Consider the following 13,525-nt stretch of genomic DNA (forward strand, 5'->3'; position numbering starts at 1 on the left):
AGAAAGGCATGGGGATATTCAAACAGGAGTTTCAGTCACCCTGCTCCCCTCACTTACCCTGGGCTGGAAAAAATCATGTTTTGTCATGTGGAGCTGTTAAAAGAAAAGTAATTAAAAGATAAGAAAAAAATAAAAGGAGACCCGTAGGAGTAACCGCTCTAAAAAAGATATTTTAAGTACATTTTTTCTTTTTTTTGTTTTTTTCCTTTTATCTTTTTTTTATTTTTACTTTTCTCTTTTTTATTTTTTTCTTTTCTCTTTTTTCTTTTTACTTCCTTTTTTTCTTTATTTTTTTCACTCTTTTCTTTTTTTTTCTTTTCACTGGCCTATGTCTTCAAGTTGTAACATTGCCAGAGAAAGTAGCTTTACTACTAAATAAGCTTTATACAATATGAAGATATTACTACATACTGCAGAGACAGGCAAAGGATAGAAGTAGATATGACAGTAATGCTAGAACCCTGCCCATTAAATATATAGGAAAACCTATAGTGCCTCTAGTGCAACTGGCATTTGCTAATAGGCACTTTATCTTGGTCAGCACACTGTTGAGTCCTAAATCCACTTTGTGCACCACTGTAAGAGGTCTGAGTATTGCTCTTACATGCACATGCACATGCTCTCTGACGTGTTTTGTATAATTAACATTTACTTTTTATATAAAGTTTTTTTTAAAGATCCCAAATAATTTTGCAAACTTTATAAAGCTCATTAAGGTCTTGTAAAATCGGTGAATATATTTGTCATGGTTTTGAGCCCCCCAGTGGACAACAAAGAACCACATAGCCACTTGCTCACCCCTCCCCCTTCTGAGTCCCACTGGGGAGGAGAATCAAAAAAAAACAAAAGAAAAACTTATGAGTCGAGATAATATCAGAGAGGGATCATTCACCAATTACCGTCACAGGCAAACCTGACTTGACTTTGGGAAAAAAGTCAGTCTAATATCTTGCCAATCGAATCAGAATAAGGTATTGAGAAACAAAACCAGATCCTCAAATGAACACCTTCCTCTCACCTCCTCCTTTCTTCCTGGGCTTGACTCCTGCTCCTGATTTTTTACTCCCCCAGCAGTACAGAGGGATGAGGGATAGGGGTTGCAGTCGGTTCATCATATGTTGTCTCTGCTCCAACTTCTCCACAGGGGGAGGAGAACTCACACACTTACTATGAGCCAGGAGGAGATTCCTCCCACAGTCCTCTATGAACTTATACAACGTAAGTCCTTCCCACAGGCTGCAGTCCTCCATGATCTGCTCCAGTGTGGGTTTCCACAGGGTCCTGGCCCGCTTTGTGTACCTCTACTCGCTCCAACATCAGGTCCTCCACAGGCTATAGGTGGACATCCACAGGGACTCCTCATGGGTTACAGGACGACAGCTTGCTCAACCACAGTCTCCTCCACGGGCTGCAGGGGAATCTCTACCCGGGCATCTGGAGCACCTCCTCCCCTTTCTTCTTCACAGACCTAAGAACCTGTGTTCTCTACCGTGCTGTTTTTCTCACATCTGAAGTCTGCATAGTTGTTTCTCTTGCCTCTGGTGTAGGGTTGTTTCTCCCACATCTCACTTCTCCTTTCCACCACCACACTGGGCTGGTCCATCCAGACTGGATCCAATGAGCCCTAGGAGATCAGTGGGATGGAGGAGTGGGGAGGGCACATGTCCCTCCCCATCTCTCCCCTCTCTCCACTGGTGCTCCTTCACAATTTTTTTCCCCATTTGTAAACCCAACACAATATTTTATATTAATTACAATGCAGTCATTGAAGGCATTATTGCTTCTACCATTTTGATTCATCCTGGAGGTGGATGTGCTGTAGTATGTTTGAAATCCAGAGGAGTTTGACATTTCAGAGCAACACTACCCAACCCCTTAGGAAAGGATGTGGACAACAAAATCATATATATCAAAAGGACAGCAAAAGTGACTCTTGTTTTCTGAAGATAATAATAACAAGATAATAACAACAAGTCTTTCTGATTAATCCAATTTGTCTGAAACAATCAAAAGATCTTGGTTAGAATCTTGAGTTTCCCTATAATCCCAAACCAGCCTTTTATCACATGGCTGTGCCCTGGTCCAAAGGGATTAGGGCTTCCTAGTCACCTGCCAACATCACTTCTGCAGTTTTCCTCAGTGAGTTCTTCTATTACATGTCTTTGCTTATCAATATCTACTGAGGCTGGAAGGAGCTCATGCCTTAAGATAGTCTTTTACAGCGATTTACTGCCAATTCCTCTGCTGGCTGTGACATGAGGTCCTCAGAGGGAGATGTACACTGCATCTCTTTGTATCTGTTTTTCTCAGTGGCAAGCCGATTGGTTTCTGCTCCTTAAAGATAAGTAGTGAAAGGAGAGGATGTGACAAACAGGAATGAGAAGGAAAAATCATCAAGGCACATCCATAGGAAGATTGTAGCTAATGAGAAGAAAGTGTGAAGAAAAGGACATGAAGAGTACAGTCTGACTGGCCATCGTTTGTTAGCACATCACTGCTACAGAGCCAATGCAAACACCTAAGAGATTAAAGAGACAGGATATAAAACCATCATAACCAATTTTTCTGTAGCTTTCTTTTCCTTTCAGTTACAAAAACCCAAATGAACCCACAGTTTGCCAATTTATCTCTCCAGTAGAGGCTGTGGCCTGCCTTGAATGGGCAGGGATATCGGGGGTCACCTGGGGTCTCCTCTCTAGGTATCTGCATCGCTGCCAGCACCAAATCCAGCCCAGCAGTGAAGAGGAGGCAGGAATCCGCCCGGTATGCTGTGGACACAGACCATCCTGCTAGATGTTGAAGAGAGCACACACACTGCCTGGCAAGGATGCTCCTTTTCTATGTGTTGCATGGAGCTTGCTGCATGCTCCGTAACCACATTTCATACCTTGAATCACTGGGTTCAGCCAGGCATTTTGTCTTGCTAGGAATATGATTATTCAGCTCTTCCTTGGCTCTGACCTAAAGACTACCTACACAAAGATAGAGACAGAGTCAAGGTCGGAAATGCTCACTGATATATGAACTGAAACAGAATATAAAATAACACAGAAGGGAAGCTGTACAAATAATATTTTCTCACATCAAAGTGCATGATGAGGGATATTAATAGCATGCCTAATATTTTTGTTGACTCTGAAAAGATGCTCTGACATTCCATTACTAATGGCAGTGCTGCATTTTTATGTAGATGAAGCTTCAGGCCAAAAAGATAAGTGATGCAGTTCATACTACATTTTTCTGGAACAAGGGCAATCTATTCTCCCTTTTATCCCCTCTACAGGTCTGACTTTTTTTTCCATCCCTTAGATCTGGCATGATTTGGGCTACTTTTCTGCCTGGTATGACCAATATTAATTTAGCAAAAGTGGTCACAATATACTTAGGGTTCTAGGGACAAATTAGGTTCCAGACTCTGTGGATCCTTTCTCATGTACTTCCCAGAGAAGGAAATCTGGCTATACACACATTTTGCATGTAAACTGAACAAAAACTAAATATTACAGTTCCAAACTCAAAACTAAATATTACAGTTCCAAACTCAATGCTACCCTAATGCCTCCCCTAGGCTTCATAAATACGGTTCTTTCAAAGAGATGCTGTCAATGTGAGGAGAAACCATTTTCTTCAGTGTGTGCGTAGAACTAGTTAAAAATTAACCAAAAGGTATACACCAGTAGCTGGCAAGCACTTGGATCTGCATAGTTTCCAACTCAGAGAGAGTTCATGGAGCTGAAAAGCTGCTGTAGAATTGACTTGGGCCACTGCAACATGAAGTTGAGAGTAGAATGAGGTATGTATTTATAAATACATGTTTTCTTTGGGAGTTTAAATTTTCCTTCTGCTCAGACTGTGTAGCTAGTTTGCAAAATGCAATTTATAGAATTTGTTGCTGCAATAGGAGTTTGTATTAGTGGCTCCATCAGGACTTGTGAGCCACAATTGAACCTAATTCATTTTTTCCTAACTATATGAACTGCTCAATGCTAATGTGAATAAAATATTATAATTTTTTTTTTGTCATTAAAGTAAAAGTTCTGTCTATGAATACATACAGAAAGCACCCCTGTTGCAAAAGCAGCAACCATTTTACTTTGTCACTTCTAGAAAAGGGTTTGACTTCCCAGAGTGAGAGAACACAACAGAGGGTGACCGTGGATTTTATTTAGGCTAGCATCTTCAAGCAATAAAATACTGGGTGTAGTCCTCAGAAAGAGGTTCTACCATTTTAATCACAGCAGTAGACTAGTATGACTCTGTGTGTAGGCAAGCTATAAAATAAATTTTGAGAGCCTATTCTAAGCCATGGCATTCCTATGTTCTTGCTTTATACTTCTCTTCGCAAACTCTATGAATCATGATGAGTTATAACCTAACGTTAACTTAGAAGAAGGCAGAGTTTGCAAGCGGTGCATGCAGATAGGGATTTATATATTTTGGGAGGGTGCTCTGTAGCTTAGATCCATTCCTTCACTTCTGACTTGTAAATAGCAAAACTATTTGTTATTCACTTTTCAGAGACAGCAAAATGTGTCGAACTGTCATACTCAGTAAGTCAGCTGTCAATAGGAACTTCTGAAATAGCCCATCTTCCCTTCATGGCTAACAAATAATAACTACCAAAGAATAAACACTCGCCTTTTATATTCTTCAAGAAACAAGAAAGCAGGAACAAAAAATTTGAACATTAGACTTTTCCATGGAGAAGCTTTTATGTGCTGCCATTTAAAAACTTTTGGAATACTACCTTATTCTGGCTTCATTTACTGTATGATCTTTAGCTTTTTGTTCTGGATAGCGTGGTTAAATTATTGTGAATGCTATAGTTAAATTATTAATGTTGCCTTGGTTACTAATCCCATGCTGCTTGCTTGTTACCTTGGATTGTGTGGCTGGTTACAGTTCACTGCCTTTTGTCCCTGTCTTCCTAGGGTATTATCTCTAACCAATTACCAAGTTTGATGCTGTCTTGTTATTCTTGCTAGTTATTAAGCAGCAATCTTAGCTTTCCCTTTGGTGTCACAGAGACAGTGCTAATAAAAACTGGATTGGATCTTAAATATGGAAGCTGTATGTCTATCCACAGAGCAAGCCCAGCTCAGTCTGCACCACAGTTGGCTTCCCTGCTTTTTTATGTCAGATCTTGGCTGAGATGACAAAATGGACTAATTAATACTGTTTCTGTTGGTGTCATCTAAACCCAGGGAGGTAAGCTCATACCACACGCTGAAATCATGCTATCAACCTTTTCTTGTTCCCATGCACGCCCTCTGGATTTGAAACAGCACCCCACAACTAAATCTATAGACTGCACAAATCTCTAGAGCTATCTACTACCTTTGCCATGGATTATTTCAGCAGTGTCCAAAGTGAGTCAATAAGCCAGTGGACAGAGCCAGCTGGGAATTAAAATGTTTGTTTCCAGGCTGGTTTGCATTTCTAAAATTCTGGTTTCCAGTCGGAATAAAAGCTATTCCTGAAATAACGATTTTCCTTCCAGAAAGGAGGATAACCCCAGTCTATCAGAGCAAGAAGCACATGGCTGCCCACCCACTGACATCACTGCTGTCTCAGATAAACACTCCAAAGCAGCCTATGCCAGCCTAGCAGAGGCAATGCTCTTCTCCTCCTCATCAGCCCACCTGCAACCTACGTCTGGTGCAGGTTGGTCTCCGGTCTACTCATCTTGTTAGAAGCCTCAGCATGGGAAGCTTTTGTACTGTATGCGTCTGGCAAGGCAGACTGCTTTACTTCAGAGCTTGAGCTAATGTGAAAATTAGCAAAAGGCAGCAGATAGAATTATTGCCTCCAGCTACTAAGACCTTCTGAAATATCCACAGCTTGACACTACATCTGTGTGCATGGGAAGTCCTTTGCTGTAGATGTTGAAGCAGATGCCAGGCTTTCTTGGATCTTTGACAAGAGAGAAGACCTTTAAATCTGGCTGCCTGTTATGTCTTAGATGCACTTCCTTATCGTCTTGTCTCTGCAGCAATTTGCTGCTTTATAAGAGGTGATAGCACCAATAATTAAGAAAGTCATTGCTTTGGCTTTCTCTGTGGAATGATTGTCACGTGAAGCCTGCTACTTTTTGCAGTTTTGGCAGAGTAACTTTCAGTGCTGGGAAGAAGCAAGGAGAGCACTTACTTGTAGAGAGGTAGGAGCAAGGATTCATCTCAGAGAAAATATTTGTTTTGTCTACACCACTAAGAAGAGCTGTGAGGAAAAAGATGACTTACAAGGTACAGTTGTATTAACAATGAACTAATTTTTACTCAGTGACAGTATCTCAGTATGCCTATTCAGTAAACAGTTCATTCTCATCTATACTTACACACCAACCCTAGGTTTGGGGAACCATTCTGATCTCTATAGCAAAATTACACCCAAAGGACAAGCTTCCAAATGGAAAAAGAGAGCATGAAGGTCTTTAACGGCTGCTTGCTGCTTTTAACTTTATTAGAAGTAACAAATGTTTGTGAAAGTTGACTTAGTAAAAAGTAAGATTTTATTTACCGGGCATCTTTTTTTTCGGTTAGGAAAAAGGTAACCTTTCTAAGATAAACAGAAAAATAAAAATCCTTCATTTCCCAAACAAAATGACAGTAGAAAGAAAAATTAAAAAAGGTCCATATGAATTCTCTGAAGTGAAAAAATTTGAAAATTTCTATGTTTTCATGTTGTGAGGAACAAAACTGAAATGTCTAAGAATTCAGTCATTAAGTGAAAGCCTCTTTTCCCATACAATTGCAGAAACATCCCCTGTAGTGTACCTCCGGTGACAGGTTGCTCTTTTAACACATGTGTTTATCAGTGACACTTGAAATATGTGACTGCAAATTTCAATCCCTGAAGGCAGTTTATTACAAGTATGCATGTTGATAATGCCTAACATATTCATGTCTTAATTTTTAGTGCTCGAAAGGCACCTAAGCCTTTCCATATAAACAACAATTATATACAGTTATTCATTGCTAGCAGCTGTTTTGCCATTAACTTCTCTTGGGCCAAGAAATCCATGAAGATTTTAATTATGCAGGTCATTTGTGGAAAACCTTCCTAGAGCCCAGTAAGATATGTCTTGCTTATTGGAAAATCTAAGTTTTCACATAACTGCATATGAGCCATTTTTCTTTCCCCTGCTATGAGATTAGCTTATTCACTTTTGGACCAAAGCAAGGACTTGAGGTATTTAAATAACTGTATACCTAATTCCTGGTTTTCTGCTCTTCTGAGTGTAATTTTTTCTGCTCCCCACACCTTTTTTTTTTTTTTTTTTTTCCTTTGGGTGTATCTATTTTCTTAAAAGTAACCTCAGTTTTCTGAGACCAGCTAATCTGGGTAGCTTCGTGTGTTTATTTTCTAGGAAACGATGAAGTGCATAGTGCAAATGGAATTGTTTTAACGGCTAGCAGGATAGAATCTGCGTGAAATATCTTTCACTGTCTCCGCTGTTCTTACCATATGCCAAATCACAATTTCAGATGGCTGAAATAGACTAATCTCTTCAGACTTTGATTTGGCTGCTACAGAACCCTGTTCCAAAAACAGACGCTCCTTCTATTGTCTTGTAAAAATACCAAAAAATTTGGATTTGCATACTAAAACTGTGCAAAGTGTCAGGAAAAACAAAGGTATATATAATCAAAACCCAGTTCCCAGTGCCCACTGGTATGGTTCCTGACAAGAACTGCGTTTTGGAAAGCAGACCATGTGACTCATAGCTGACATTCCCCCTCTGATGTTGCACTGACAGGAGGGGGGGAAAAAAAAAAAGTATAAATTTAAATTCTTGACCACGAGGTGTAAGAAATTCATCTGTACAACCTGAGTATATTTCAGCATTACAGATTACATTATGGATCGAGTACTTTTGGGTAAAAATCAGAGGACCCCAGAAGAAGGCAGATATTGTGATGGGAATCTGTTATAGACCAGCCAGCCACGAACAAGAAACCAATGAGCTCTTCTACAAACAACTGGGAGAAGTCTCAAGATTGCCAGCTCTTGTCCTTGTGGGAGACTTTAATCTACTGATGTCTGCTGGAGGTAGACAGTGGAGAGGAAGCAGTCTAGGAGGTTCCTGGAGTGTGTGGATGACAACTTCCTCACACAACCGGTGAATGAGCCAACAAGAGAAGGCACCCTCCTGGACCTGCTGTTTGTGAACAGAGAACACCTTGTCAGGGATGTGGCAAGTGGAGGACGTCTGGGGCAAAGTGGTCATGAGATGGTAGAATTCTCAATTTGAGGTGAGGTGAGGAGGGGGGTTAGTGGAATGGCCACCTTAAACTTCCAGAGGATGGACTTTGGACTGTTCAGAAGGCTGGTTGATAAAGTCTCATGGGAGACAGTCCTTAAGGGCAAAGGAGCCCATGAGGGCTGGGTACACTTCAAGAAGGAAATCCTAGCAGTGTAGGATTTCCTAGTGTAGGAGCAAGCTGTCCCCATGTGCCGGAAAATGAGCTGGCAGGGAAAAAAACAGCTTGGTTGGGCAGGGAGATAGGGGTGGACATTAAAAAGAAGAGGAATGTCTATGAACTTTGGAAGAAGGGACAGGCATCTTGGGTGGACTACCGGGAGGAAGTGAGATCATGCAGAGGAAAAATCAGGAGGGCTAAAGCCCAAGTAGAGCTCACATTGGCTAAGTTGGTGAAAGATAATAAAAAAATCTTTCTATAAATACATTAATAAGTAAGGAAAGTTGTTCCCTGTGTGTACATACCCAGAAGCTAAAGGAACAGAACTAAGCTTTCATGATCCAAGAGGAAGTGGTTAGAGATTTGCTTGGCCAATTAGACATTCACAAGTCTATGAGGCCGGATGGGATCCACCTGAGAGTATTGAGGGAGCTGGTGGACGTGCTTGCCAAACTCCTTTCCATCATGTATCAGAGTCCTGTCTGACTGGGAAAGTTCCACTGGACTGGAGGCTGGCTGATGTTATGTCCACCTACAAGAAGGGTCCGAGGGAGGATCCAGGAAACTACAGGCCTGTCAGTCTGACCTCAGTGCCAGGGAAAGTCATGGAACAGGTGATCTTGAGTGCTATCATACAGGACACGCAAGAGAACCAGGTGATCAGGCCCAATCAACACGGACTCATGAAAGGAAGGTCCTGCCAAACTAGCCTGATTGCCTTCTATGATAAAGTTACCTTCTATGACCCACCTACTGGATGAGGGAAAGGCTGTGGATGTAGTCTTCTTAGACTTCAATAAAGCCTTTGACACAGTTTCTCACATCATTCTGCTTCAGAAACTATCTGTCTCTGGCCTGGACAGGTTCACACTCTCCTGGGTGGAAAACTGGTTGGATGTCCGGGCTCAAAGAGTTGTGGCAAATGGAGTTAACTCCAGCTGGAGACTAGTCACAAGTGGTGTCTCCCAGGGCTCAGTGCTGGGTCCAGCCCTGTTGAATGTCTTTATCAATGACCTGGATGAAGGCATTGAGTGCATCCTTAGCAATTTTGCTGATGACATTAAGCTGCGTGAAAGTGTGGATCTGATAGAGGATAGGGAGGCTCTGCAAAGGGATCTGAACAGGCTGGACCAATGGGCTGAGACCAATGACATGAGGTTTAACAAGATCAAATGCTGGGTCCTGCACTTGGGGCATAACAACCCTATGCAGTGCTACAGACTAGGAGAAGTCTGGCTAGAAAGCTGCCTGGAGGAGAAGGGCCAGGGGGTGTTGGTTGACAGCCGACTGAACATGAGCCAGCAGTGTGCCCAGGTGACCAAGAAGGCCAATGGCATCTTGGCTTGTATCAGAAATGGTGTGACCAGCAGGTCCAGGGAGGTTATTCTCCCTCTGTACTCAGCACTGGTGAGACCGCACCTTGAGTACTGTGTTCAGTTCTGGGCCCCTCACTACAAGAAGGATGTTGAGGCTCTGGAACGCATCCAGAGAAGAGCAACGAAGCTGGTGAAGGGGCTGGAGAACAAGTCTTATGAGGACTCAACATCTTTCTTGTAGCAAAGGGCGCAGAACTGAACACAGTATTCGAGGTGTAGTCTTACCAGTACAGGGGCTGAGGGAACTGAGGGCTGTTTAGCCCTGAGAAGAGGAGGCTGAGGAGAGACCTTATTGCTCTCTACAAATACCTGAAAAAAGTGGGTGCTGGTCTCTTCTCCCAAGTGACAGGGGACAGGACAAGAGGGAATGGCCTCAAGCTGCACCAGGGGAGGTTCAGACTGGATATAAGAAAAAAAAGAAATCACAGGAAGGGTCATTGGGCACCGGCAGAGGCTGCCCAGGGAGGTTGGTTGGGTCACCATCCCTGGAGGTGTTTAAAAGACAGATGGATGAGGTGCTGAGGGACATAGTTTAGTGATTGATAGGAATGGTTGGACTTGATAATCCAAGAGGTCTTTTCCAACCTATCGATTCTATGATTCTATGATTCAGGAAGCCTGCAGGATAAAGCACACGCTATTTTAATCCAATGGCGGAGGATGGCTGGGCATTAAAGAGCTCATGAGGCCAATCTCTTCCAGACCAGTGAATAGGAGTGGTGTTCCAGTGGCATGTTTGGGCTCAACTGAGCACCAGGCAAGAGCTGTAATTGTAGGTGAGTAGTGTGGACACCCAATAGTGTGTAATCCTTAGTTCAGGAAGTGTCACTATTTACTGTCCATGCAGAACCTTCTGTCACTAGCTCAGATGTGTATCAGAGACTGATGTCCTTCAAATGATAGGCATGTACTAGTCACATGACAGCACATGCAAACAATGCACACTGAGCTCCAGGAAGTTTATAAAGTCTTGCTCCGACCTGTTGGGTATTCTACTGGCTCTGAGGCATGTGAGCTTCACAGGTATTCTGAGTTTTGTTTTGTGTTGTTTGTTTGGTTTTTTCACAGTGTCTATATGTTCACCAGCTCCATTCCAAGAAGATCATAATGGAGCCTTCAAATAGCAGTGGTTTTTACTTGCTATCTGTCCTTATTGGACTTGACCCTGGGACCTAGAGATGAAAGGAACCATTCCCGATCCCCTCACCCATCTGCTGAGCCCACTGGTCCCTGAAGAATGTGATTAATTACCTGAAACTTCTCTTTTGCTGACTGCATTTTTCCAGCACCTCATAACCTACATGAGATTACAATATTTTTCCCATTCTTACTATATGTATGTCAGATACTTACATATCACCAGTTATTTTGCTAGCTAGCCTCACAGGAGTTGTATAAATGGCATTATCAAAATTGCATCTCCCTGATTCATTATTTCCAATTTTATAAGAAAGTTGAGTTAGTGAAGACACTATCAAAGGGATTTTTAAATAAACATGCTTAATCTTCTGGAGATTAAAAGCGATAGTATGGGTGACATATAATGATTATTTTACCCCAAAGCCATCAGAAACACAACGTACATGAAAAACACATCAAACAAATGGGCACTATAGAGAGCATTTCAATGAGAAGATAATCGCACTGCAGTATTTGCTTCAACTCAGTGGCCTAAATATTGCCCTATATGAAAAATTAAATGAAAGAAGAATATTAAAAAAACAGATTTATACCTCACAGTCTGCTTGAACTAAAACTAATATCTAAACTAATTTATTTTTAAATTAATTCCCAGGATTTAAATTTGTCCAACAGGCAAAATTTAAATAATTTAAGAAGCTAGTAAAAAAAAAAAGGTGATCAATTTCTTGCATGATACAAATTTTTATTGATAAGAGTAAAATGATTAAGCAATTTGTCTCTAAACAGATATCAAGAAAATCACACTGATTGTTTGATTATCTTAATACTTTTCACATGGCCTGCTAGTGTAGAAATTCATGGGAAGCACTGTAGATTCATCTCTGTAGAAAAGGAATTTATTCAATAAATCAAAAATCTTTCTGTTATTCATCCTGGCTGCAAGGGGATGGCTGATGCAGAATAATGCGTAATTTTCATACATCATGCTGGGCTGTTAGATGTACAGATGCTGGTATGTTCTGTCCAGATCCTCTGTTGGTGTAACTGGCATAAATCAACTGAAGTTAATTGAGTTATGCAGATTTACCCAGGTAGATAGGAGAAAATCACGTATTCATTTACAGCATGCCTGAGAAGCCTACAGCAGTGTATTTTAAGGCATATCGCATACATTGAAGTCAGGAACCTGATTAACTCTTTCCAGCAGATGCTGCCTCTTTGTGACTAATGATTTTTCCACTGACTAAATATTTGGACTTGTACTCCATAGGACCTAAACTTGCTGCCAGATTTTCACTGAGACAAGATCTTATTTCTACTGTGTAATTATTCTGTTAATTAAGTTTTCACACATTTCAGTCATGTGCACTGTGGCATTTCATCTGCCCCTAAATAATTCCACAAACGCAGAAATCCAAAGTAAGAAAAAAAACAGAAGTGGTACTCGGCTTTATACTTCCACTAAAAATTGTGGGTCATACCTTTCACTTCCTGACTGCTACGCTGTAAGGACAGGATGTCATCCAGAGGGACATGGACAAGCTGGAGGAGTGGGCCTGTGTGAACAACACGAGGTTCAACAAGGCCAAGTGCAAGATACTACACCTGGGTTGGGGCAACTCCTGATTTCAATACAGGATGATGTGATTGAGAGCAGCCCTGCAGAAAAGGACTTCTGGGTGCTGATTGATGGCAAGCTCGACATGAACTGGCATTGCGTGCTCACAGCCCAGAAAGAAGGCCAACTGTATCGTGGGTTGCATCAAAAGAAGTATGACCAGCAGTTGAGGGAGGTGATTCTACCCCTCTACTCCTCTCTTGTGAGACCTCATCTGGAGTATTGTGTCCAGTTCTGGAACCATCTACACAAGAAGGATATGGAACTGTTGGAACAGGTCCAGAGGAGGGCCATGAAGATGATCAGGGGGCTGGAGCACCTCCCATATGAGGACACGATGGGAGAGTTGGGCTTGTTCAGCCTGGAGAAGAGAAGGCTCCGAGAAGACCTTATAGCAACCTTCCAGTACCTACATGGGCCTACATGAAAGCTGGATAGGGACTCTTTACAAAGGCTAAAGTCAAAAGATTTTTACTGTGTCAGCCTAGGTCATATGACAAATGCATTTCATATCAGGCAGTGGGCTGGCTCACGGCTTCTGCTGGAAAGGCAGCAGTTATTAGACCATTGCCAGCTGGTCTAATGCCTCACATCTGATCAACAGATCTTTTCTAGTTCAGATGCCAGATTCATCTCTGCTGGTCTACAAGGTTGTCCCTTTTATTCAACATATTGACACTAAGCAAGTATTGGATCAGGGTTCCAAATTTCCAGAATTCCCAATATGTATTTAGGTTTAAATACACAGAGGACCGAGAACCTCATGGCTTTTGACCATTATCTGTTTTAGTTCCTGATACATCTAGAGAACACATAGTTGAGACTCAAAAAATGTTCCTTGCAACTGATGATTGTACTATGCTTACAATGAAATGGGTGTTTGATGTAATTAAGTCAGATAATTCTTGATGGCTAGTACTTTGCTCTCCAGGTAACTGGAGGAAATAGTCATATAAAGTAGAGGGAGG

At 41.6% G+C, this 13,525-nt stretch overlaps 1 long non-coding RNA gene across 5 annotated transcripts in view; it reads left to right on the forward strand.

Moving 5' to 3' along the window:
- The first annotated feature begins 3,690 nt into the window (after nucleotides 1-3,690).
- LOC128851836 (uncharacterized) overlaps nucleotides 3,691-13,525 on the forward strand; it is a 111,447-nt gene continuing 101,612 nt past the window's right edge. For 2 of the 5 annotated variants that reach the window (XR_008449336.1, XR_008449338.1), the window contains exons 1-3: nucleotides 3,722-3,793; nucleotides 5,141-5,208; nucleotides 6,098-6,242. This is a non-coding gene — a long non-coding RNA (uncharacterized LOC128851836). Of the gene's footprint in view, nucleotides 3,794-5,086; nucleotides 5,209-6,097; nucleotides 6,243-13,525 lie in introns of all 5 variants that reach the window. The other 3 variants (XR_008449337.1, XR_008449339.1, XR_008449340.1) reach the window with 3 other exon arrangements.

This window comes from Cuculus canorus, chromosome 3, assembly GCF_017976375.1.
Source record: "Cuculus canorus isolate bCucCan1 chromosome 3, bCucCan1.pri, whole genome shotgun sequence".
Classification (NCBI taxonomy): Eukaryota; Metazoa; Chordata; class Aves; order Cuculiformes; family Cuculidae; genus Cuculus; species Cuculus canorus.